Raw genomic sequence first — 6,993 nt, forward strand, 5'->3', positions numbered from 1 at the left:
TCACGTACCGTGAAATAAATTGTTAAACTAGCCTGCAACTATTTTGCCTCAAAAGCTTTGAAGAAACCATGGCTTGGTCAAGGAATAACAATTATATGTGAGCTGATGATCAGTCATGTCATGTGTGAATGATATATAGCTTTGCAGCATGAATTGTTAGGATCAATCACACGAAACATAAAGTTTATATGGAGAATTTTATTTTAGATGATGATAAAAGACTACAAAAGTTGTACAAAAGATAATATTACGTACAAGATACCTAATCAAGCAGATCGATCAGGTCTTAGCTAGATTGAGTCAAATCTTAAAAAAATAAAAATCGCAATGAATTTTTATCGGATCAGGTCATCAACTAATTAGCCATAAGCAAAACCAGGCGGCTAGCTCTAGACTAAAACAAGCCCGGCATGAAGAATTAGTAACCAAAAAAGTAATTCTAAGATGTCTAGTGACGTCCGAAAAGATTACGACCATCAACATATAGCTTATATATTGTAAAGGATGTAAATTCAAAAAAAAAAAAAAAAAAAAAAAAAAAAAAGAAAAAAAGAAAAAAGGAAAATGCTTTGGCCACTGAGAAATGTGACCCGGCCTCCAAAAGTGACCGATATTTTTTTTCCTTAAGGGTTATTAAGAAAGTGTTTTTTAGTGACTTTTTGAAATTTTTTAAATGTTTAAAGGTTTAAAAATGTTTGAAAAAAAATGCAATTTGTACTATCGGTACAACACAGGGATCCCCTTTCTTGGTGGCCCTAGCATTGCAAAAAAAAAAAAAAAAAAAAAAACCAGCTAGACGTATCGAAAAGGAATAATTTTGGGAAGAGCTAGTGCAAACCTTTCGCATAAATTGACAAATCCACATATGAAAATTTGAATTCCGTTTCCCTCAATATTAATGCTTGTTCTCAACTTTATCGATCCCTTCCTCACGAAGGCTCAACATTTCCATATATATTTTGGTGATCGGATATAATTAGGTAGGACATGCACCTACGGAAAGAGATTCAAGTTATGGTCATGGCTAAGGCTAATAAAAGAACAAATAAAAAAGGGAATCACGGATCTATCTAGATATATATATTCTTAGATTAAAATCATGTTAAAATCAAGCCTCCTGATCATTTGACTCCAATTGCATGAATCTTAGTACGTAGTACAACAATAAACATTTATAGAAAATGGAATGAATATCTAATCTTTTTACGCTAGGGTTTCTGTTGTTCTCTCTCTCCCTTTTCTCTTGAATCTCGCTTCTAGCAAAAATCAGGCTAGAGGGGGGTGGGGGGTGGAGCTTCGGCTCCTCCCTCCCTTTTCCCATCTATTTAGACTAGACATTGTCTAATGTTTTTTTTTTTTTTTTTTTCTAGTTTTTTGTTGTGTTTCTTATCCAAAGTGTGTCAAAACGTTGATCTGCTATTCTTTATAGCCTAGCCACCACCACGCACCCTACTATAAGATTCCCAAGCTGTTGATCATCATTCAGATGGGCAAATAATTTTATTGAACGGAGTGGCGTGTGAGTTATACGCATGGGTCAAAGTGTGTGTTAGTTCCACACGACGCTGTATGGGGAAGCTCCTGTTGCTACCACACACGGTATTTTTGGGACCAGAGCCTTCAGTTTCTTCAGACCCGACCGTCAGCTACACTTCTAGGATGGCGCGTGTCCCTACAGTCTATTTACTTTTGTATTTTTTTTTCTTGCAATGTTGAAAATGTAGATCTACAATTTTCTAAACTGTAATTCGTCAATTTTGCAACTATTTTTTTTTATTTATGTTATTTACTTTTGTTTAGGTAAAAATAAAAGCAAATAACAAAAATAAAAGAATAAATAGTCTCTGGGATATTTTGTCTATAGAGTGAAAGTCTTCTCCTTCTCTGGAGGGTGAGGTTTGGAAGCCCTCTTCTCCTCTAGAGGGTGGGGGATGAAATCTTTGCTTTATATAGAGTGTTGTCTCTCATACGGTTATCTATAGAGAATAATAAAAATTAAGACCATACCAGTCACAAAGGTATTATATATTGAGGGAGCCCTAATTGTGAGTAGTTGGCTTGTAATTGTATCAGGTTACAGATGCAACTTCGCTTTCATGAATGAATGAAGTCTATTTCTTAAAAAAAAAAAAAAATTGCATGAATCTTCAACTTCAATCAATTTAGGCTGTTAAATATAATTTAAATAATTAAATTAATATTTTTCCCTTGTTAAAGTGACAGTACTTGTGGGTAGATTTAATATATAATCTAAATAATTAAATTAATTTATTCCCATAAATTTAACATAAGCGGTATATACACTACAACAATTTGTGGCTTTTGCCACGAATTCTTTTTCTGCGGATATCAGTCGTGGAAAAAAGTGACCTTTTGCCACTAAATTGATTGGAGAGAATAAACATACGCATTTTCCCATGAAATTGTCTTAGTGGATAATGTTTGATGGCAAAAGATTTTTCTCTACCACGTCTGTAGTTTTTGTGATCAACTTGTTTCGTGGATAATAAATATGGGCAACATATAGAACTTTAGTGGAAAAATAATTATTGTGACGAGTTAAATTAACGTTTTACCACAGATTAAAGTCGTCGCAAAAAACTATTTGATTTATACCTTCATCATCGTGGCTTATTGTTTTTTCCCGCTACTAAATAAGTAATTCCCACAAATATTATTCCCCACAAAAATCTCTACATATTTTTAAATTGAAAAATATTATACATTAGCCTATTGTATACACCACACTCACACCTGACGTCGATTATCTTTTTTTAATTTTTTAAAAATTTATTTCAGATTTTTAAAATATTAATTATTTTGTTTTAAATTTATCGAATTTCTCACTGAATTTATTTTTTGATTTTTTTAGAAAGTGTAAATTATTTTGATATACTTTCTTGTTATTAATTATTATTTTCTAGTTGATAGATTTTATTATTTTATTTTACTAAATCACTGCATTTAAATTATATTATTTAAATTTATCATTATAAAATTATAGCCGTTAGATCTATTTTAAGAGCCAGATTAAAAATTCTACACATTACTTTTTTCCCTTCAATTTTTTTCCCTCCTTTTCTTTTTTCTTCTTTCCTTTTTCTTTCTTCTTTCTTCTTTCTTCTTTCTTCTTCTTTTTCTCCTTATTTCTCCTCCAGCACTACGCGACCCATCCCCCCGATCTGCCGTCCTCCACCCAGCCACGCCGTCCGCCTCCGTCCGGCGACACCGCCCAGCCCACCAGCTCCCCCACACGCCGGCGACCTCCCCCACCCCAACCTCCCTTCCCCACGCTCTCTATCTCCTCCCCGATGGCCGTGCGAAACCCATTCGGGTTGTGGGTTGTTGCGCCGCCGTTCGCCGCCCATTTCTGTCACCGTTGCTCCCATTCTCTTCCCCATCAGCTGGCGACCTCACCCCTTTATTTTCAGCCCCTCTCGCGCCGCCAAACTCCTCCACGAACGGCTGCAAGCCGCGGCCCAAAATCCTCCCCACGCCGCCGTCGCACCACCATTGGCCACCATCTTCTCACCATTTCATTACCGGCCCTTTAGCAACCCAAACCACCCTTCCCCAGCCCCGATCCGCCACCTTTGAAGCCCCACTCGCCACCTCCGCCACCTCCGGTTTATTGCTTAGTTTATTGCTTAATTTTTGCTTAGTTTATATCTATTGCTTAATTTTTGCTTAGTTTATATTTATTGCTTAATTTAGTTTATTGCTTAGTTTATATTTATTGCTTAATTTTTGCTTAGTTTATATTTATTGCTTAATTTAGTTTATTGCTTAGTTTATATTTATTGCTTAATTTTTGCTTAGTTTATATTTATTGCTTAATTTAGTTTATTGCTTAGTTTATATTTATTGCTTAATTTTTGCTTAGTTTATATTTATTGCTTAATTTAGTTTATTGCTTAGTTTATATTTATTGCTTAATTTTTGCTTAGTTTATATTTGTTGCTTAATTTAGTTTATTGCTTAGTTTATATTTATTGCTTAATTTTTTTTTTGTAGAACTTGAAGTTGGTAGAACTTGATGTGGGTTTCTTGATATATTTACGCCTTCGTGCATGTGTATGTTAATCTTTTACTCCATCATGTTTTATGTTAAAATGGTTGGACCTATGATTAGCCATCATGTAAATATTTGCTTTATTGGTTGGAATGCTTAGAATCATGATTTTAATACATTGAGTTTTTATTGTTTTACAATTTTTTTGTAAATAAATGTAATTGTTTTGGTTTTCCTTTCTGTAGGACTAATGGAGTTTAGGGCAAGAACGACATTTCTAGCGCTGTGGAGAACCTGAAGGTAAAACAGGATTTTAAACTTTCTCTTGAAATTCGTTTATATATAGTTAATGCAAGCTTGTCTTTGAAAATTTTGTCTAAACTGAATTTATATTTGATCTGTGCTTAAATTTCTATGGGAAAATATTGATGTGTATGTTAATCTTGAACCCGCATGAGTAATTAAAATAGGATGGATGTTGCAGACTTGCACTTGATGAGTTTGAGTTAATATTGGGGTAAATATTTGTTGGGTATGTAGAAGGACTGAATTTATTCTTATTTGGAGGAAAGGAGGGACGAGGGTGGTGTAGTGAGAGTCTTGAGTTGAATCAATCATATCATTCCAAGTAAATGAGAAACCGCATTAATTAGTAGAATTGCCCATGTATTATGTATTCAGATTACTGACTGATTACTGACATATGTGTGTGGGGGGTGGCCATCGAGCTACATGCTATTGTCCTTAAATTATCAAACCATAATTCTAGTATCTTCTGCATTAACACAGGTCACTTTCAAGTTCTGACATTTCATTTTATTGCCCTGATCAAAAATTTCCCATGAACTTTGGTCCCTTGCCAAGGTTAAAAGTTTTATTATGTTAGTGAAGCTTTAATTTTAAGGGAGGAAAATTCAAACATTTCTCAAGGAATTTCTAGTACTTACTACTCCATGATTGTTGAGAGACACATTAAAAGGGTTGAGACCCAGACATGATTTCCATTCATCCAATCAAAATAGTATCAGCAAATGCTAATAATGTTAATGCAGATTCTAATAATGAGTATCAGCAAATGCTAATAATACAGATTCTGTTAGGTGCTTATGTTTTCTTTGGCATCTTTGTTTAATTTTATCTAGGACATTATCTTGGAACTGCTAGGTTTTATTTTGTTCATTTTTCCTTTTAATTTTAATTTTGCAGAGGGAGCCCATCTCTGGTGGGAATCTACCCCCTGGATTTGACTCATCTACATGCTGCAGTTTGTGAGTGCCGTGCAACAGTTCCTTTCTTTGTTCAACACCACTTAAATCCATAGTTTAAGTGAAGTAGGGATTTATTAATAGTATGTTCTGTTTTGATTGTATGTAGCCTTATGTTTTGGCTTGAGTTTAAGTGGACTATGGATTTATTATTAGTATGTTCATGGGTTTTGAGAGTAATTTCAGATTGTAATGGACAGATTTAATATTTACTCCTTAATTAAACTAGTATTTGTCCAATGAGTATAGAAATGGTGGGTAAATTATTATTGCTCATGAATTATATGCCACGAGCCTCTCACCAAGAAATTTGGTGGAAAAAAGACTTTAGCTACGATATTGTTTCACGGGGAATACTTGTTTCCAATAGTATAACAAGTGAATAATGTTCTTTCGACAAATATAAAGGTGACTAAAACATATATATCACCAGACGGTGTCATCCCAATACTAATAATAGTCACGACTTAGGGAGTGGCCAAAAACTTTATACCACTAAATGTGTGACAAAATCATACGTGGCTAATACACTTTTTCGGTCTCCACTCTGGTGACAATTGATGTTACTGGCACCACAAAGGGTTAGGTTTCTGTCACCTTTTGCCACGAATGAAAACAAGTTTTGCCACAACTTTTAATCGTGACAAAAGGTAATTTTTTTCCACGAAATAACTTTTTCCTGGATAAAGTTTATTGCTCATGAATTATATGCCACCAACGTCCCACAAACAAAATTGGTGGAAAAAGATTTTTTCTCACATAGTCCCCACTTATTTCGACCAAATTGCCTCATGAGAAAAACCAATATATAGATAATATAATATAGAGAAATGATATTTACAATTGTGGAGTACGTAAATGCCGAAGAATCTCTTTGAAAAAGTAAGTAGATATGAGACCTACATGAAAAAAAATTAATTTTTTAAAAGTAGACTCTACTCTTTTTCAAAGCGACTATACGGCACTTATATACTCTACGACTATATATATGTAGCATACATTACTCTATAATATATGACAAAACCATTTTTTAGCAGAAACTTTTGCTTTAAAAATTGGTTTTGTACCCTAATGTTACTAGCTACCTATCCATGTTCTTATTTTTGAAACCGATTATCGGTGGTTAATATATAATTGATTTAAAACCTGTAAACAACGGCCTCGGATTTATTTTGAACTATATATGGGTACTAGATATTATTTCCTTGCATATTTTCAAACATTTTTAGATATTCTTGTATTAATACTACAACAAATTTTGTTATTGTTGTTGTTGTTGGTTTTTTTTTTTTTTTCCATGTTTTAGAATTAATCGTAAATATGCTCGCACTAAAGACATTACAAGAGAAACAGGTTTTTGCGACCAAAATTTTGCAACCAAAAGGACTATTTATGATGAAAAACCTTAAGGCAGACCATACTGCTCAAATCTCCAATCCATAAAAAACTATTGCACAACACTCTTGGATCCTAATGCTTTATTACCTCATAGATTTGGTTATGCTATTTACCATTGATGCCAAATCTTCAACTTCCAAGACTTATCATATACCACACATGATGACCCAACAATCTCTCTTCAAGTTAAATAACAATGTCCATAATTATCTCAACTAAATGCTTAATCTCCAAATGAAAGCATAGCCTCACAATTTAAATTCCTATGTGACCTCAAGTCACAACTAATTTCTAAAGATAATCATAATAATTACAGCC

This window comes from Carya illinoinensis, chromosome 15 (genome assembly GCF_018687715.1).
Source record: "Carya illinoinensis cultivar Pawnee chromosome 15, C.illinoinensisPawnee_v1, whole genome shotgun sequence".
Lineage (NCBI taxonomy): Eukaryota > Viridiplantae > Streptophyta > Magnoliopsida > Fagales > Juglandaceae > Carya > Carya illinoinensis.